At 42.8% G+C, this 21,263-nt stretch overlaps 1 protein-coding gene across 4 annotated transcripts in view; it reads right to left on the bottom strand.

Annotated features, from left to right (window-relative positions):
* The window catches only part of FOXP1 (forkhead box P1), a 391,142-nt gene that overhangs the window by 239,912 nt on the left and 129,967 nt on the right, over positions 1-21,263 (bottom strand). The gene's annotated exons all lie outside the window — the stretch shown is intronic.

Raw genomic sequence — 21,263 nt, forward strand, 5'->3', positions numbered from 1 at the left:
GGCACTGAATGGTAATGTGTAGTAGAGAACGCCGTATACGCTTTAACCCAAGAAAAATTAGACTTGAAAATTAATACACAGTGAAAGACAAATTTAAAGCAGCCTTCTTGTGTTCTGACATAAGAATATAAAAATGACACGAGCAACTAAAGATTAGTTTACATACTTTTCAATCACAGCTGCCGCTCGGTAACCACAATACCTTTAAAATGACATTCTACTGAAACAGATACAGTTCGGCTGCAACAGCGGCTAGATACAGCTAACGTGAAATTAAAAGGGCATTTTTTATTTACGCACATCGTACAACACTGAGCCCCAGCACAATTACAATTGAAAGATTTTTAGCGTGATTAATTTAGAAATAATCTAGTGATAAATAGAGTGCACCGCAAGTGATTCTGCCGAGCAAATTTTTATCACCAGCCTTAGATGTCAAAACACAGTTTCAGGGACAGAGAAAGAACGAGTCACATCTTCTTGGTTAATATTTAATTGGGTGCTAAAGATTCCTCCTAAGGACCTCTGAACCATCACTGACAGCCCCACAAGATGTCCCTATCTGTGAAACAGATACCAACCCTTTCTGTATAAACTAAAATAACATTAAATTTAATCAAACCATTCAATTAATAAATCACTTCAGTGGACATTGAAGCCCAAGCCCTGTTTAATTACATAATTTTAAAAATATTTGCACACTGCAACCACTAAGATTGGCTCTGAGGTTTCATAATACACACTTAACACTTGAGTTGGAGAACAAATTTATTTAATAAATGCAGAGCTAAGTGCAATAATGCCACTCCACTCAAACTGCAAAATCACTTAGCATATCCTGCGAGAAAAAGCAAATAAACTTTTTCCCCGTTTAAACGCACATCACCGCTACCGCTGGATCTGGCAGAAGCCACCTCCTTTCTGCCTGCGTTTCTGCAGTCAGTGAATGGGTTGCCTGAGCCTGGGAAGGGGGTAGGAGAGCTGGAGTCCCCCTCCTGCAGCACAGAGCACCCCGCTGCTCAGCCTGCACGCTGAATCCCTGGCCTCCCTCTCCTTGCCCTCTGCCTCCACCCCTCCCTCCTCGCTTTTTCCCCTTACTTCTCCCCCTGTGATGCTCTTCTGCTCTCTTTCCCCCTTGCTCTCTGCTGCTTGCTGGGTCTCCCCAGCCTCCGTCAACGTGCTCCAGCTCTTCCCATTCCCACCTGGAGCTCCTAGCCTGAGTCTTCCCCACTTGCTCTCTTTCTCACTGCCATTTGAGATAGCTGCGGTGAAAAAAGCAAGGGGCAGGGGGCCACAGACAAAATAAACAAAACCCCAAACAAACAGGAAAGAGGGAAGAGAGTGGGGAGGGAAGCGAGGGAAAGAAAACAGTTTAATAAGGCCAAGCAGAACTACACAATTTCCAACAACAGCAAGAGACACTCCTGAGCACCAGGATGAAAAAGAAAAGCCACGGACCAAGTGTGTTACAAGAAGCGGGATTCAAGTTCTGGGACGGGTGTAACACACCTGTGCCCGCAGGACAGAAGAAACCCATGCTAACTGCCATACATAACTCAGTGCGACAGCACAGGAGCAGTTGAAATACATATGGGCCAAGCGGTGGCCTTAAACAAAGGGGAAAAAAGCCAAGCAAAGGGTTTGTCACAGCTTAGAGGCACAGCTGCGTGCACTCATACAGACTTTGCATTCATTCATATAGAGCACAGCTTTCAGGTCCTGTGGTTCCAGCATGATTTTTGGATGTAAAGTTGAGCCTCAAAAATAAATAAGTCTATATTTGGCCTGCCCTGGATTTGAGAAGTTCTCAATAGTACTTTGCATAGAAACAATCTGAATTAATACAGGCTAAGTTTTCAAGATTATAATATTCTTTACCAAGCCGATGGATGCACCTCTAAAATTCACTGCCCTGACAAATAGTAGAGCTCTTGAAAGTCTGCTTATATTAGTTTTATGGATCTATTCTACTGCTTAAATCAGGTCTCATTAAAATTACCATCCACACAAGTTCTCCCACTGGGAAATCTACGTGCCAGAGCTACTCCAGTTCCGCAGGCAGTGCTCGGAGGTGGTTACATATTGCAAAATAGCTGTGGACACGGGGGCGGGGGGAGGACGGGGAGAACAAGAGGACTTCAGGACAGCAAACAAGTTACTCCTTACCCGCCTCTGATTTTAATCCGTGCAACTTTTGCTCAGTTGGTGCAAAAGCATCCATGAAAAGAAATGCTACTGCCAAAAATGAACTGGGGGGTGCTGTAAAAAAAGTGTCCCCTGGAAAGCCAGATCTGGTCTCAAACATCCATTTTAGTGTTGGAATGGCAGGCTAAATACGCAAACACTGCACCTGACAACTTACACTAAAGCATATGATCTGCACACTGCCCCTCCAGTTTAATTTTTAATGGCAACAGTACTTAAATTTCAGCATTAATGTATTAATGTTCAAATGAATACAATTAAAAGCATCTCTATTTTCTTCAATGCTAATGACCTGGAAGATCTCTCCCCCCTTGATGTTTGCGGGGATTATTACAAATATATTTCATAGCTGTTGTTTTGGCAAAGAAGCAAAAACCTTTGCTTTTTAAATATAAAGTAACAGGAATAATGAATAATATATCTTCTGATTTTTGTTCTGCCATGATATATATATAATGATATATAAAATGTTCATTTATTATTATCACATATCCTAGGAAGCAGACATGCAAAATTACTTTTTTTTTTTTTTTTTTTTTGTCTTATAGGGGTCATTTATCATACGGAACATCCTCCAAATAGGTAGTCCTAAAACCTCAATTTACAAAGACATTTTTTAAAGCTGAATTCTTCAAACAGGGCTACTTGCTTGATGGTTAAAATAAAAACTTTATGATAATAAAATAGTTGGATTTAAGGAGGGAGAAACAGTCTGCATTTTCTTTTAGAAGTTCCTGCCCCGACAAATTAATGTCTGGCTATTATTTTTACCTACATCTTGCCGCATTTATTAGTAACGAAAGCACTGCATGACCCTCTTTAGGCCAAGTTCAGCATTAATTTTTATTGTAGTATCTGTGTTCTTTGGGTGGGGAAAGGAAACACCATAAAAAATGAAGTCTGTATATAAAAACTATCAGTCAGATTTTAACACTTATGCAGAATAATGCAAAGCTTTATTTCTTTTTGATGTTAGCAGACTTTTTTTTTTTGCATTCCATTTTTCAATATGTAAAATGACAAAATGCAAAAACAAAAACACGAAAATGTGCTTGTTAGGGCTGGCCTAGTTTTTTGAAACATGCACAAAAATAAAACCCACTCATAAGATCTTATTTTAATATGTAATAGAAGAATCTGGCAAACATTAGCCAGAATAAGTCTAGCCAGCGAACACAGACTAACGTACTAGGCTGCTGCTGCGAAACAAAATGGAAATGTGATCTTGTTCTTCCAACACGCAAGAGGAGCATCTTCCACCTGAAGAGCACTGAAGGAACGTGGTGCAAGCACCTGCGCAGGGCTGCGGCTGCCTGAGCAAACCCTGTGCTCCTGCTCCTTCCTCGGTGCTCACACCAACACCTAACTATCTAACTTGTTGTCAATGTGCAAAGCCCTCTCAGTTGTCTCATCTCCAATCTCTCCTTCGCCAAAAGATGGGGATGCTAAAAATAAGTCAAGAGTAAAGGCATGCCTTTTCTCCAGCGCCACACCCACACTTGCGCTAGCATTGGCCACTGTGCTCTTCGCGAGCAAGACCCAGCAACAGCATGATGCTCTTTTCATGAATTTTCTTTGTGCCCAGAATCTACTCCAAGTCGTGCAGCTTTGAAGCAGTACCCAGAGAAAGAGTCAAATACAGAATTACCTCCAAGGGAAAAGACAAGAAAAGAAACAAGATGATCAAGAAAGAAAAAGGGAATGGGAGACCTGGCGCTAGCATGGCTAAAGACTGTGATGAGGAGGGAGGTGGAGAGGGAGGACAACTACAAAGCGCTTAATTATAAACCCAAAAATGTCAGAAAACCAATCTCACTCTAACAATTTGCGTATTTTGGGATTACCTACGGATGAGGAAGGTTCAGCTTAATCAGCTATCTGTGCGAATGGATCCCCAATGTGCTGGAGCTGAACTCGACGGACAATCCCGTTAGAGTGGAAAGAGCGCATGAAACGCCCTTGAGAGACGTGGCTAATGCCACAAACACTGAGGAAACAACCGTTAACAAAAGTCTTACATTTTCAGGATTAGGGGGCAAATGTTGAAAGAAGCAGAAGATGGGAAGGGCATGGCTGCACTTTATAAAAAAGTCCATTTCAAGTGTCACATATTCCCGAGGCAGATCTCACTCCCCAGATTAAAAACATAATTTTTAACCCGCTAAAATAAGCCTCCCAAGAGGGAAACAACTATAATCACTTCTTTCAGCCACCTGAACTTAAGATGTCTCTCCCTCTTCCAGGATAGGAGACAAGAGAAGAAACTCCTCATTGAGCTTTCTCTTTTTGGTCAACACTGTTCTGCAGGACGAAAGCTGCTCCCGCATCTGACAGTGTCACGCTGGAGATTTATTTGGCCTCTCTCAATCTTATATTTACCCAGGAAACACACTGTGGGCCACCACATATGGGGAAAGTCACTAGCAGAAGTAATTTGGGGGTGGATAAACCTCCAAAACCAGGTTACACACAGAGACAGACATGAGCCCGACAACTGCTGGAAGACCAGATCTCAACCTGCTGCCTTGTAGCCACAGCCCACGCTGGGCACTGTTGGGATGCAGGGTCAGGAGAAAGTCCATGCAGTGGGACGAGACCTGAGGAGCTCAGCACTGCTGCCGTTTATCAGCCACAAGCAGCCACCCAGATTTCAAAGGCCCATCAACAAAACCGCGGGGCCCAATCCTATCAGCATCTTATCCATCCTTACTACTTAAAACACATTTATTGCCACAGGCACAAGGACTCCAGAGCATCCTCACTGTCCCCAAGGACCAAGCCTAGCTTTAGCAGCCGTCCCACAGACCAGCTCCTCTCCTACCTGGGTTTGATCCAAGCACTCGCACAGCACACTCTTGCATTTTATTCTCTCTCTCTCTCTTCCCCCGAAGCTTTGGCAACTGAAATCTATTATGATGTCAAAAGGTAGCTGACAACATAAAATGTATCCCGCTGAGCTGATGCCGCACGCTGCTAAATTTACAACAACATAAGTATCATAAAAATTATAAGAACTGCAAATTAACCACTGATTTTTTAGTTCAGTGACATAAATAACAGTAAAGATCTGGAAAACTTCCAAACATCTTTACAACTGTTTAATTTGTCAAAATCTATCAAGTGTATTTCAACCACAAACCTGTCCTCTGCAGTGCATTAGTTTCCACGTACTTATGCTGGCATCAAAGGCAACAAAAATAAAGTTTATATAATTACTGTATTCCGATGCACCTTTCCAGCCAAAATTTATTTCTGCTTTTCTTCCTCTGTACTACTTTGTTGCCACTAACAGTCGGCAATGTTTTAAAACATTCACACTAAAAAAAGAAAAAAAAAATATCACTATTGCTTTCCATCCCTCCCAGGTTTGCCCCGGACACCCAAGCAGGCACATGGCTTTGTTTGCCAGTTTGACCAGTTTTCCACTCACGTGCTGCGCGCACCTCACGATGCTTGCGTCAGCAAACCCTTTTATTTACTCCTTTATTTGTGCACCAAGCTCTGTGAATGCAAAGCCACTTTTCCAGCAGCTGCAAGAAACCAGGCAAAGATTAAAAAAAAATAAAATAAATTTTATAGGCTCTATTGCTTTTCCGGGTGTGGGGGGTGGGGAGGATGGAAGCTCATTTTTATATAGCTATTTATTTGATATGGTTAAATATCAATTGCTGTCTTTTCTAAGACATAGATTTACTAAAAAGAGTACATTTTCACAACCATTGCAAGTTTAACTACATTTCAAGTCCAAATGTGTTGAACTGATGAAGCACAAAGTTAGGGTCTTTCAGAAAAATAACACAGGATGTGTTTTTATTCTTTGACTGCTGCGGGGCTGCGAAGCTTGCCAAGCCCCCAATGCCCAGCCTACCAGGAGAGCTCTGCCCCCTGCACCAGCACACCAGCAGAGGGGTCACCAGTACGGACCCCAGTACAAACCAACACAGGCAACACCGTTTCGCCTTACGCAGAAAGAACTGGCCAAGAGCTTTTCATGTAACGTTCGTTGCCTTACCCACAGGTTCACACCGAGAAAATTCATACATGACTCCAACTGCTGCAAGGTAGTCATTATACTAAATAATAAAAAAACCCGTTCAGGTAGGCATTGAGAACTGACAAGACTTTTCCATCCTCTTTATTTGCTTTTTAAAAGGCTTTTTGTGGTACAGAGAAGAGCTTCTCCCTTCAAACTGGCTCCATTTTACTCAGGAGCCATTTTGTACTTCTCCTGTACCTAAAATGTGAAATATTACAGGAACCAATTAAACCTTCTTAAATAGGAGAAACTAATAAATCCCCCCTAATAATACTGAAGTGCAGCTTGTGAGCAACTGCACTAAGAAAACACACTCGCTGCAGCTCCACGAGCATAAAAGCCCATCGCAGAGGCCAGCAAGGTGGGGCTCCTCCAAGATGTGGTTACCAAACTACTCCCATCTGCTCATGCCTGTCCCCAAAGCTTCATCTGCTCCCAAGAGCTGACAGCTAATGTGCACATCGACTTGTCCCCATCACCCCAACCAGCCCAGGTTTGGTGGCTCCATGACCTCTGGACCATCATGGCACAGCATGTTTTTTGAAGCAGGGTAACACATGCTGTGATGTGTTACATACCACACTGATTTCGAGACCAAATCTCAACCACACTGGCTACCCATATGGAAGAAGGAAAGGAAGATGAAGGACCAGGTTTGACACGATAGGTCAAACTCAGCCCCCCACTCCCAGTAAACTATACAGTAAACCTTTTTACTCTGTAAGAGCAAAATAGAATTGCTTAACATTTATATTAAAAAACAGAAAACCAACACAGAACATAGCGCAGCTCTAAATATTAAGCATCCAGATAGACAAGGAATTTAAAAATTAATTTTCCCACTGTGTTCTTTGCAAGAGCAGTACGTGTAAATGGCCATAACCCATCCAGCGACACCCAGAGGTACCATGCAAGCACTATGGAATGGCACAAGTAATTCAAAGTTCTTGGATTAAATCTAACATAATTGCACATAACTGGGGAAAAAAAATCACAGCAAGTTGGCTTTGCATATTGCATTGCATAAATCAGAAGTGATTCCCACAAAATCTATCCTTTCCAAACTATTTTATCTAAGCAACATATAGCTGTTACGACAATTTTTGAGTGATTTTGATTCTCGTTGTGGTATAACGAGTAATGAAGAAAGCACGTTTTGTATTCTGGTTTGCACTGATGAGATGTGTTTCTTCTTTGACTAAACCCTTGGTGACTCAGTTCTGCCACTTCACAACAATGAGTTCTCATATTTCCTTCTACACAGAAAGAGGGGGGGGGGGGGGGGGAAGTCTTCAACTATCCCATTCTCACCTCAAACCAAAGGGGAGACCTTGAGAGCTCCTATAATTCGTGCTGCTCATTGCAGAGTAAGACCCTACACCAAGGTGTCGTGCTAACTTGGAGGAGTCCCGGACACAGCAGACAAACACCAGCGCCAAGAAACACTGCCTGAAGACAAAAACGCCCCAAACCCGAGTTCCCTGCAGGAAAAAGGAGACCTTCAACATGAGCTTAAGGAACATTTCTCACTCCATACAGGGGAAGGTGGGCTTGGCAGGGGTGACTTCCCCCAAAACTCAAAAGCTTAGCAACAGCCTTCTACAACCATCATTCTCCGACGGTCCCAGGAAGGGTGACCACAAAATCTGCTTCTTGCATTGATGAGCAAACATGCCTTTTTCTGTGCTTTGCACCAGATTTTCAGACTTAAGTTTCTCTTTCCAGTAACATGCAAAGCGAAGGCTTTGTCCTACATGGGGTCTAATATCTTCAGGCCCAGAGACTTAATTACAACCTATTTTAATTAGCACGTGATACTAATGTATAAATATTAATAACATTAACCAAAAAAAAACCCTGATTGCGATGGCAAGCTGAAGACCAAATCAATAAATCAACAGTAATCTTTTTTCTTAATCACAGCAGCTACTCAACCCTTTTCATTGATCTTCCCCCCCGCCCCCTTTTTTTTTTTTTAAATTTCTCTATAATCTCCTGAATCTTGACTGAACGAGTTCAAAACAATTGCACACCTAGCCAGGATAAGCCATGCTTTGGTTTTAAAACCCTTCTTGTGGCAGCAGCTGCACAGTGTGCTGTACGGTGGTTTTGAGACCAAGCTTTCGTTTCTCAGCTTCTCCCTTCTCCTGGTGCTCATCCCTGCATCCACAAACTGAACAATCCAGCGGGTTGGTGGGCAGTCAAAAACGGGCTCCATCTAGGACAGAGGTAACACTGCTAGATCTACCTCCTCCCAGCCACGATGATTTATTCCTGCATAGGTTGAAAGGAACTTTCATCTCACTGTCCTACTGTAATCTGAAAGCTAGTAAGAAAACCAAACCATCTGGGCTCTTTAGGCGTATCTGTTGATCAAATATTTTACTCCAATGTTCTCTACAGCATCATTACGGTACTTGCACATGTTCACCCCAAGTATAAATCTTCAGCATGTCCTACCTGCCTCTGCAGCAGCTTTCCTGGAAACTGCTTTATTGTGTTCTAGTAAACTTCACTTGTATTATTTATTCTCCTTTAAAAGGGAAGTTACACTTCACTGTATTCGTTCCTAGTAAAGACAAGTTTCTGCCTATCAAAAGACACATTTATTGCAAGAACCCTTGTAATAATACTGATAATGGGTAGAAATTACACATTTTATAAGGGAAAAGACAAAGCACTTCATGTTTTATAATAGTTGTGCTGATATCATAGTTTCACCAAACTGTGCTTTCACATAAAATTATAGCCTTCCCTCCCGAGTGACCTAACCTGCAACTATTTAGGATAGATACAATGGGGCATACCGTCAAGTGCAAATCAAGAGGTGCACTGGCTTCAATGGAGATTTTGCAATTGGCTTCCGAAGACTTGTAAAGTGATAATCTGACGCCCTATTTTCAGTAAACAGCTGAAATACACTCCTGAAAGAAAATAAATCCGGCTAGAAAAATCACAAAATCAAACTTTAAAAACTGGCGCACACACACACAGACAAAAAAAGCGCCTTCAGGTTGCAAGCTGAAAAGGATCTCATGTTTTAATAAACGCACAGTAATTACAAATATTACTGAACAAAGGAAAAGGAAACAGAAACATGCAGAGAAAGATAATCAAGAAAGAAATGTGCTTATAGGATGCCAGTCTAAACTGATTAAAGATCTTCAGAAAGCAGGATATCCCACCTAGAGCCGTTAATCCTTATCTGGATCCTTACACACCCACACCCCTGTCAACATCAGATCTGAGAATCGAGAAGAGCAGCCCATACTTCTTCCTTATTACTTCTGTCCCTTTCTTTTGTGTATGCCCACTGGTGCTGCTCATCACAGCCTGTTATGCCACACAACCTTCGTTTTGCTTCCGTTACAGCAAGAGGGAAGCTGCAACCAGCAATTTTTTCCCTCCCCATGTAAAACGAAGCAAAGAAAGAGATCCCGAGCCGAATGTTTTTTCGGCAGCAGTATGTCCCTAAACTGGGCAAAATATATAAATGATACGACATGACTCACGAACATCGTCTAGCAGGTAACAGCAAACAAACAGCAGTAGCTAGTTAATGATGATCTGCAATAATGTCAGGGAGACTTGTTACCATGTAAGTAACCTGCCACACCGGGGATACAGATTGTCTCTGATTTGATAGCACCTACTGCCGAGAGGAGCGTTATCAATGTGCTAGCTTGCTCAGATAAATGGAGTACTATTTCCCTGTGCTGCCGCTGTCACTTTCTCCAGTCCGTCAGCCCTTTTCTTAAACCGATTGCTATTTTTATTACACTCCTTAAAATATGAAGCAGGAGACTCCTTTTCCTGAAATACACCGGGCTAGATAGATGACGCCTTTTAAATAATATTCTTTTCTTGCTGGCCCTGATCCTTGCAATGTTGTTGCTTACTTTGGAGGGGGAAACAAAATAAAAATGGCAAGCCATATCTCTCCATTCCAAAGGGAGTGGTTTCCCAAGAAAAGCATAGTTTTGTTCCCTTGCTATTTCCTTTTGGCACTGCAGACAAGCAGGCAGCAGACCCGCTACTAAAACTGACCCCGGCAGCCAGGGAACACTCACATACACAGAAAATACCTGCTGCAGTCTGAGGGCAGCAGGTGGCATTTGGGGGGACACTCTGGATTGTTAACGGCCCTTACTGCCTCTAAATTCTGGATTTGGTAGGAAAAAAAGGAAAATTATTGGGGAAACAGACTTTTTAAAGTCTAAAATTAGGTGAGATGTTACTGAAAAGAAAATAACTTCCAGCTTTATTTTAAGAACTGGAACTGTGCTTCCTGCCTCCATTGCTGCAGTTCTTCTGGAAAGGAAGTTGCCCACAAGTAACCAATAAAATATAGAAAACGTTGTGGATTCAAAAATGTTCTTCCCTACACTTCTGTAAAAATAAAATCCAGAGAGTGGTAGATCACACTGGTTTCACTGTAGAAGATACAATGCCAAAGGCGGGGGGGGGGGAAGCACTTGCTAATACAATAGGTCATTGTACTCTGAGATCTACCACATATGTTACTCCAAGGGCTCTCAACCTTAAACTTGGAAAGTCTAAGACACTGGAGCCATGATATATAAAGTAAGACCCAAGTTCCAAATATTTGATTTAGCAAAGTAAATATGGTTGTTTTTATTGGGTGCAACAAGCATTTTTCACAGAGTGAAGAATTATGGTAAACATCTGCTAATCATGCTCACAAAAGAGGTCATTGTGTTTAAATCCAAGGTCATATTAATAGCTATATTTAATTAATAAAACCCAACAGTAATATTACCAAGTTTCCAACAACGTCTGCTTCCTGACACTCAAGGACCTATTCATTAATGGACCACTTATATTGGTTTTTCTTGATATTGCTGCTAAATTCTTACAAAGCTTTTAGGCCATACAACAGAGGCCTGACTTAGAAGTAAACTGCATCATGTTATACTATATGTCTCTGGGGTATTATACCATGTGGACGTAGTTTGTGAACACATGCGCTAACAAAAATACTGGAATAGGTGATATTCCATGAAGGTGGTCTTGCACTTCCAGGTTCCCATGTCTTCTCCCACGCAGTGGCATTGGTAAGAGCATCACAACTGCTTCTGAACTAGGAGACAGTGCCCTTCGTTGAGTCATTCATTGCCTCAGTGTGAGTTAGAGCTGCACCTGCATTTCATGAGAGCTTTTTTGCTCAAAAAGAAAGAAATGAAATCCTAGCTTTTCAGAAACATTGGATTTCCTTTGTACTTCCAACCTTCTCCCAGTTAAATCTGGAATGGCAGTTTCTCAATGGGTTTACAAGTTGCACAGCCCTGGTGAATTATTGCCCAAAGTGAACCGAGTGTTTCGATAGTTCTAGTTAATTTTGCCTGTTAAGACACATACTGCTGAAACCTTGTTGATCTCAAACAGGAAAATGAACCTGGTTTTCGCTTACTCAGGTGTTAAACAGCACAGCTTTTTTCAAATCTCAGGAGGTGTCCTGGATGAAACTGATACAAATGAGAAATTAATCAGATCTTAGATCGTCTAATGTTCAATTGTTTAAATCTGAAGAAATGGAGGGCTAGCAAAAAGTAGGTTTTCTTGCACACCCAGACTTCCTCATGTAACTGCAGTCATTGATGTTTATAGATTTTTTTTTTCCTGTGAAAGATAAATCTAGCTTGTTGCATGAAAAATCCTCGAATGCACTGATGTTTATTCACTGAATTTCCATCTCCTTTACACTTGAAGTTATTTTCTCTTTTCCACAATATATGTGAAAACCATGACATTTTATATATTCTACACAAGTTCCTCACACCATACTGCACCATCTCCATGTTATTATATACTGCAGTAATGCCATTTCGAATTCATTACAAAACACTACACACTTATGCACCAGATGTCCTAGCTTTGGTAGGACCGAGTTATTTTCTGCCCAACAAGTCCTGAAGGCAAAAATAGTTGTTCCTGCATCTTTGTATACGGCCAGGCCATTTCACCTGCTCGTGTCAGACTTCCACCCCAGCAGACTTAGGTGCTTTGTCTTATCCTACTTTTTAGGCCATTTGCCACTTGAAGACAACGGTGGAAACCTGTGTTAAGTACACAGCCACAGCACTGGCTAGTGAGTCCCAGTACAAACCCATCTGAACACAAGAGGAAGTCCTGATAACCCAGTTCTCAGGTGGCACTCCTATTTTTCAGGGCTTCCTGACAAACCAGGTGGATTCTCTCAGCATCATCTGTCCTTGAATCTACAGCCTAACCATTTTCCAGAAGCCTGGAATTGTTCATACACAATATAACCTTGGCACAGGAGCAACAAAAGCAGCAAAACCCCACCCTGAAGCCCCCCAAACCCTCTTGTCAAAAGCAGAGAGAGGCAGAAGCTGTTCAGCAAGCTCTGTGCAATGCTCCGCAGCGCCTTCCCCTTATCCAGGGGTCACATGGACACCTCCCAACAAGCAAAAATCAACCACAGGGATTTGGGAAGAGGTCCTTGATGAGGGGAGATGAGAGGAAGAGCGGTTGAATGAGGACAGAGCAGGGGGAGAATAGACTGAGCCATTATCTTTTACCCTCCTCCGCAAACACACGTGGGGACAGCAGCACTGGGCACAGCCAGGGAACCATGAGCCCTCTGGACCAAAGCCCCCAAGTTCCGTTCCAGCCCTGAGAAAGAACTTCTACCAAGTTCAGATTTTAAGGAAGGACCACACCAGGGCGGACTGAATTTAAGGTAGGTACCTCATACAGGCAGCCTCTTGGTAGGACAGAAAGATAAAACAGCAGGTGAGTTTACACATAAATGCATAGCTTTGGGTACTAAGTCTCAAGAGCGCAAGTAGGTAGTGAGTAATAAATCTTAGGCTAAAGTAATTCATTAGCCGTTTTGGCATCACACATGAAATGCATCACTTTGATCTAATGTATCTCAGTGCACTCTGCTATCATCTGCACTGACTGTGCTTTGTTGAGATGAAGGCTTTTTAATCCAAATCAGAAAGTGATGCTTCTGCACTGATGCTCTAATTTAGGAGTTATAATTAACAGACTTACTGCTAATCAGATCTCATCATACCTCCCCTAAGGCCCCAAATGTGGGAAACAACAGAGGAAAGGACCAAGGGTGCCTCAAGACAGCATCTAAATTTGCGTCTCCGGTTTTGTGTGTTCAAACCCATGCATTCATATGTGTGAAATTGGTGGGAAACGTGTTCTTGTGCTTGAAGTAAATGCAGAGAAATCGGGAGACTCAAGCTCTGCTTCCACCCCTCCATCTCTTCAGGCAAATTACACAGGACTTGATTTTTCAAAACCAGGATAGTCAGTAGCCTACAGAAAAAAAGCGTATGTAACACTATCCCATGTAGCTTGACATCAGATTGCCCTTGCCTCTCACACAGATGGCCTCTAGCCTTTGTTCAAAACACTATTCCCGCTGCAGAGATGGGGAAGGTAAGCTCTCGCTGCCAGCACCACTGCATGGCTCCATGTATTCATCTGCAAAGTCAAGGCTCTTGGGTCAAAGCGCACGGGACTACATAACCTTGCTTCTCCACATTCACATGGCACACGACGGCAGAGCGCCGTGCTCACAAACAAGTAGGAGAACAAGGGCAGATTGCTCTGGGGTATGTTAGCATGCTAAGAATGGCAAAGAAAGCTGGAAACATCTTTACCAGGGGGCAAGACAGCCTGCAGCACATACTTCAGCTCCTCCCTGCCAGCCACAATGCCTTTGCCAAGCTCCCGTCCCTTGGTCGGCAGCTGCTGGGGCAGCCGTGTACGAGGGACAGCACGTCCAGCCTGAGGCAGCTGAGCCCACACAATTAACATTTCAACATTCGTGCAATTGCTGCATCGCAAAACCTCAGCATTCATCATTTTGTCATACCAGTTAACCCAAAGTAAGTTAGCCTGAAATTTTTGGTACAAGCTCCCTTGCTGCTGGCTCTCCAAGTCCTGCATGCTCCCTGAAGGATTATTCAGTTGAGACATTCAATTTAGCACAGAGTTTGCTTCTTCGTAATCTCTGTACTCATTCAGTTGAGCCCATCAAAGGTTACACTAACTCTTTGGCTTGGAAAGCGCATCCCTGTGTTAAAATAGGTACAGTCACTCTGGATGTTTTCAAAGCAGATGAAGTCACAAATCACGGGCAGCACGCTCCTGCCCATGGTTATGGAAGGATTACCCAAGTTTTCTCCAGCTGCTGGCTCATCCCCGACCTCCATTTTCTTCATGCCTGTGGTCAGACCAAAACTGGTGGTGAAGGCAGCATGCAAGCTTGCCAGCAGCTGAAGGTCTGCCACCAGCTCTTTGGAAAACACGTAACCATCAGCACGGGGAGCTGGGCAGGGGCTGCACAGCCACCTCTGATCCAGCTCTCCCCCTGGGGACAGCGTGCCACTTCCCAGTGGCAAAAAGTACCCCCTTTGTGTCCACCTGCAGGCTTGCAGCCACCCTACCCAAACACAGCTGGAGAGCATGGGGGAAGAGGGTTCAGTCCAGAATGTGCCCTTCCTTCACCTTACCCTTGAAATAGCAGCTGGGTCCTGGCCAGCCCTGATCCCGACCTGCACAAGCTGTGTCGACACCAGCAGAAACAGAGCCTTCTGCACAGGGCTCCGCAGCCCACACCAGCACCAGCATGGAAGCCAGCAAACCTGAAACATGACTGAGTTTTCCTTAACCCTTCCCGTGGATGTTCACACAGAAATAAAGTGGTTTAACTATCCGCTATGTCACTAGCGGGCATGCATGTCGGCACTCTCAAAACTGGATAGAGCATCATCGCCCTCAAAGAGGTTTCTGCCACGTGTACTGCATCTTTAACCTCCCAAAAGCAGAGTTAAAACTGGTGCAAGAAAACCAAAAGGACAGCACAGGAACACACATACTACTCACACTGCAACATCTCTGAACAAGATACCCTGTTCAGGGATCCTGAGCAGAGACCTTTCCAGGCTTAAGGAGTTTATTCCTTGCACCAGTTTGTATTTTCTATGTAGAGTCATGCAGCTGCCTTGAAAGGAACGGTTTCTGTTAAGCGAAACTTTCTTTGTGAATTAAAAGTAAAATGCACAAACTTGCTGCTTCAGAATTAAATGTATGTATTTTTATTGCAGCATGAACAGGTTTTTTTGTTAGGGGAACAAGAGCTCATAGAGCCAGGGAAGTGTTTATAAATATAACACTTATTCTTGCACAATATATGTATTTTGCTTTAATAAAAACAGAACCTAATCATTCAGTATCAAAAATCACAACACAAAATTTCTATGTTTTTTTCAAGACCAAAATTCTAACTGATTTTCCACGCTGTACCCTAAAGCTCCTGCAACAGGACATTATTTTCTTGGGTTTTCTTTTTAAACAGCACTGAAAGAAAAAATAGTAGAGGGTGTCACTGCAAACACATCAACATGTACTCTAAAAATGAAAACAAACCTGATTAACTCGGTTTAACTAAAGCTTCCAAGTTCCTTATCAGTACCTGGGACGTATCTGGAAGGGAGCTTTCCCACCCCAAAAGGAAGTGCCAGGGGTGTTCCCCACTCCCAAGGGTAGGCAAGGTTGGGTGGTTTGTCCTGTTGTGATTTAAATACGATGTGATCCTTATTCAGTGCTATAAAGTCTGCTCTGAGCATGCCAGTACATGTCAGCTTTTCCTTCACTCTGTAAGACAACAGCCGCCTCCATGCAGAGTTCAAAAATATTTGATGATTTAAGCCAGCTTGCCACACTTAGGTTAGAACACAAAGCAGACTGCAGTGCTCAGTATCAGAATCAGCATTCCCCCCCACCCCCCACTTGTGAATACATGTATTTAGATCAAATAGGCTTTTGGCATCATTTTTACATGCCTACATCCAAGCCTACTGGTACTAGAAATCCTCTCTTCAGTATCATCATCTGAGGATAAAGACATGAGACTTCCCATTCTCCAAGGACTGCCAGTCTCCTTAAACATAAATCTGCTATTGTGCAAAAGGCACAATCTCTAAGGATTTCTATCGCAAAAGAACAAGGAAAATAGCCCAATAACCGAGAAAATGGAGCAGTTTCACAGATTGGTGTGTTAAAGCAATATAAAGCAATTATGTGGTTGGGTGAAGGTAAGGAAGGGAGCAAAGACAGAAGTTGTTAAGGGGGTTTGGAACCGAAGGGAAAGTCTGATGTGGTACTGCAGCAGCAGCAGCCGCAGAAATTGCAGACTGAAGAGGGCTGCTTGGGACATAGTTCAACAGCCCCCGATGTGACGGGCATCACCCCACTGGGCTCCAGATGAGCCTCCAGTTATCAAAAATTTACGGAAACATCCAGCAACGCTTCTCACAAGGTATCAACTGCACTAAGGGGGGGAAAGCAATCACTGAATTTTTTGAGCAGCACTGTAAGTTTGATTCTGACAACGGCCAAAGCCGCCACAAAACCTCCTATGTTTTTCTCAACAATTAAGCAATTCACAGTATATTCAGTTTACACTTTTTTTTCGCAACTGGGTGTGTAATTTTGTCTTGTTAAACAGGCACCAAGTAGCACTGTCCCACAGGTATGATTTCATTATTTCTCTAAATGCCATGTGCAGGGCAGCAGCATACGCAGCATGTGTGAGGTGGTGGGTGGTCTTATTTCCAGTGCTGTAATATGTAAACCACAATAAGGTGGCTGGTTAAACACAAAGTCTCCCAACTTCAACTCCACTTCTAGAACCTCAGAGGTTTAAGTTTTCCAAGGCAATGTCAACCAGAGCCCCCACTACCAGATCTGGGGCAGCCCTACTGATTCAGAGCTGCCGGGCATCTGGTGCAATGCTTTGGGGATATAGCACATTTATTAACTGTTTAGCTATGAGCTACCAGCTCACAGCAGGCACTTTATATTTGAGAAAGCGATGAGAATCGTTAAGGCAGGATTGAACCAGGGATGCAGAATATGCCTTTGGCTAATCATATTAGCAAATATCCTTGCCTTAGCCTCACTGTTTCCTAAGAGGGGTTGGGAAACTGTCCAGAGGGAATGCATTGCTTAGGGCCAGACCTTCAAAGAGAAAGGCAAAATGGCAGGGAAACATTGGGTTTAAAAAAAAAAAAACAAAACAAAACACACACACACCAAACACCACCCCAAAACCAAAAAGCAAACCACCAAAAAAACCAAGGTGCTGCTGCCCTGCCCATGCTGCACCGCTGCTGCTTCTGGAGGCCAGGGAATCGGCAAGGCTGGAGGGAGGGCTTTGTGCTAGGAATGGGTCTGCAGGCATGTGGCAACAGGGAATTCAAATTAACAAACTTTAAGGCAACTCTGATGTGTGAAATCACTCTTGCCCCTTTCTTCAGTTGCGCGTAAAAGACTGTAATGAGCACGCTGAATAGTGAAGGGGAGGACACAGCAGAGAGGCCCTGAAACTTCAAAAAAAATTACTGTCACCGTACTATCCCTGATAAAGTTAGCAGATTTAGACGAGTATTACTTAGAACAGGATTTGCCCAACTGCACTGGATATATAATCAACAACAAAAAAAAGTTCTTTCCCAGGATTAACTAAAGAACGCAATTTTCTCTCCTTTTCTCAATATGACTGTGTTCAAGCAAACCTTCTTGCAGAAATTACTTGCATTTTAAACGTTATTGCTAATCTGCAATACAGCGTGTGTTTCCCTAGCAAAGTCATTAAAACATACATGGGTCAGGATGCTGAGGCTGCATTCATGTTTCTTTATAGTTACAATATTAGTAAAGTATTTACTAAATTGACTACCACCTACTTTAAGTTAAATTTGCTGACAGATAAACTGAGCATAACCTCTGGCATTTTCAGTCATTTTCTTATGAACAGATATATTTTGCATGCTTTTGCATGCTAGGCCCTTTCCAAAATGCTGATTTGATCTCTGATATCAAGGCTTACTCACCCCCTTGAAGGTACAAAAGAAAGGTAGCCGAGTAGCTTGCTTGTGGGTGAATGAGACTTTAACACACAGAAGGCACAGAACTTACTCTTTTTGGTTTATTTTAGATTCAGAAACTGTAAAAGAGCACTAAAAATTATGCACTATTTCTGCATTGGTTGGAAAACTCAGCTGAGGAGAGATTTAAAAAGGGGGAAGATATAAAAAGAATATTATTTGCATAGTCATATATCATTATAAAACAATTATTCTGTAGCAAAAAAGCACTCGTTTCACAAGGGCAATCCAGCTTCAAGAGAGTGCACTATCTGTTAGCATCCTATTCTCAAAACAGACATCTCTGGACAGATTTGTTACAGTTTTGAAGATGCTAATGTGTAAACAGATTGTAAAATTATTTTTGGGCCTGTAATAGGATTTAATGTGTTTAAGAGGTAGTCTTATACCTCTTTAACAAAGAGGCTTACAATATGGTAAGAATGTATCACAAAAAATATAATGCTTTTAAACAGATAAATCCTCTTGGCAAAGGCTGTAATCTTTCAAACTTAATTGGTGAACTCATTAACGAACAACTGCCACTACAAGAAGAAAGACTATTGTCAGCGACTTATCGGGCAATGAGATAACAAACTTAATTATATTGTTTTCAGTGGATTTACATTTGCTTCCTTTAGGACACTAGATTTTCTAAACATTATTTCCTCAGCTGTATACAATTTTTTTCCCCTGCCATAAGAGAGAAGCAAACCTATCTACAACAAAAAAGCCAAGAGGGGGAAAAAAAAACCCAAAGGCATCATAGCTTTGAACTAAGCACACCACAGTCCTAAAACTTCCGTCTTTATTATCTACTTGTAAAAAGTTATAAGCCTGTAAACTAGTTAATTTATGAGCCATGTTAATCATTTGTTCCCATTTGATCTGAGGTTTAGCAAACACGGTTTCCTGGGACATGGGAGGATAATTTGCAGGTCCAGCTTGGCTCCGGAGGGGGCACTAACTAATTTGACACCGTAACATGACATTGATGGCAGGCACACACTAATGACCGAACTGCTAGATGCTCCTGTCAGCCTGTCGCTGCAGTGAAAAGCGAGTTTCTTCTTATTGCCAAAAAAAGTGCAGAGTGGCCCTACTAATTATTCAGACGTGCACTATAATGAGAATCTCAGTGCTCCCTTCCAACATACGAACCGCTCACTAAAGCTCCCATTTGTCTGATATGGTGGCTGATTAGAATTTGTTTCTTGAATAGTAAAACCATGGCTTAAAATAAAGCAGAAAGGATAAACAGCCTTTTATTCTGCATAAAACTCAGAAAGTGGCCATTTTGGTTTCAAGCTGGTTGTTTTGTCATTTATTTACACCAGAAGAATAGAAAATTGGATTAATTTTTAATAGTACTTCTCAAACAACATATAGATCTTCATGGAGTTTTACTGTCTGGATCAGTCAGGACATAAATTCTGTGGACAAAGGGTGGCTCAGAAGGTATTTTCTTTTCTTAGAAGAAATGACGTTTTCTAGAATAGAAGCTTGTACCAGACAAATCACAGGTTGGAAAAAAAAAAAAGTCTGCTTTTCCTAGATTATCTTGTTCAAACTGATTCCTCAATATGAACTTTGAAAGTACTGCTGAATGATCTGGATGTAAAAGCGGGGGGGGGGGGCGGGGGGAGCATGAGAAAAGGTGAACAGTATTTTCTAAAATTGACATTTACTCCTCTCGTGATGTCCTGATCCAGCACAGACTGTGGAGAGTACTTCAGCTGCATATCTGTACTATATTTACAATTTGCAATTTTCAAAAGCCTCTGCAGCAATGCAGAATTGCAATCCACAAAGAGGCCAACAGATCTACTGGCGTATGTTATATGTTAAATATACAGACTGAGATATGTTGCTACCCCGTAAAAGAGCCTGAATTTCTAAGGATAACACTTAGCTCTTTCTGAAAAGCAAACCCTTCTAAGAGCACTTCAAGTGGGCCACCCAAAGCCTAGCACACACTACTGAGTCATTTAGAAAAATGTTATAAACTCGAAAGTGTTACACACAAAGGTGAAGGAGGCACACGCTCCACTACCACCCCAGGACAGTTTGAAAGCCATTACTGGTTAATAGCTCTCTAGTGGTCTGCAGGAATTCAGTCAGGGGTCTCCCCTCCTGTGGCATATCTGCACTGGAAAAGCCATGGCTGTGGTAGGAACATACTGGCAACCTGCGGGTGGGGGGATCCCACAGCACAGCCCGCAGCGGGCTCAGGGCTGAACCCCAGCCCAGCTGCACGGGGCCAGGGCTTTACCTCCTCCCGCCTGCCCGCTCACCGGCGTGCCTGTGGCTGACTCGCACAGAGAGCTACCTGTGCTTAGGAGGGGTGTCACTTACACGGAGTCCGATGGCTACAGATCTCACGCTGCTGGAGTTCATCATCCCTTTGTCACGGGGGGAAGCTATTGTGCAGCAGCAGGGAGCAGCAGGTTGCACCCATCAGGCTCACAGCCGTGCACCCGAGTGTCCCATCCGCCCGGCACCTGGGTCCCTTTGCAAAGCGCTGCAGATCCCCCAGCAGCATGTGCTGCCTTTAGAAACCATGACACAGCAAAGCCCTGGGCGCTTTGCTCATGGCCCCAGATATTCCAGAAATTAATGTTCAAATAAGTTTTGCGAAGTGCAGCACCACAGATCGATTAGAGTGGCACAACTTCCGAGATGAAAGCGAAAGTGCATGTTTGGAGAGCCAAACCAGTGTAACGTAAATACTGGATACACGCTGTTACATGTCATTTTGCAGCCCAACATGCAAAGGGCACAAGAATCATTAGCAAGAGAACAACCCTGGCACCTACCCCAGAAATACCTCAGTCAGCACCCAGCAGGAAAGAAATGATTTTTTTTAAGGAAAAAAAAAAGAAAAAAGAAAAAAGAAAATAAGAGATCCCAGAATCATAAATGGAGGCTCAGCTCCCACAGAAAGATACACTTAACAGCATTCATCTCTTTGGAAAATAGAGATACTGTATCCAAGATACCACACCGCTAACATTTTCCACATGGCTGGGGATGGATTGGTGAGTGGCCTTCTCTTAAACAACAGCATCTCTACGTGCCAGCTG

Source organism: Falco rusticolus, chromosome 4 (assembly GCF_015220075.1).
Source record: "Falco rusticolus isolate bFalRus1 chromosome 4, bFalRus1.pri, whole genome shotgun sequence".
NCBI classification, from domain to species: Eukaryota; Metazoa; Chordata; class Aves; order Falconiformes; family Falconidae; genus Falco; species Falco rusticolus.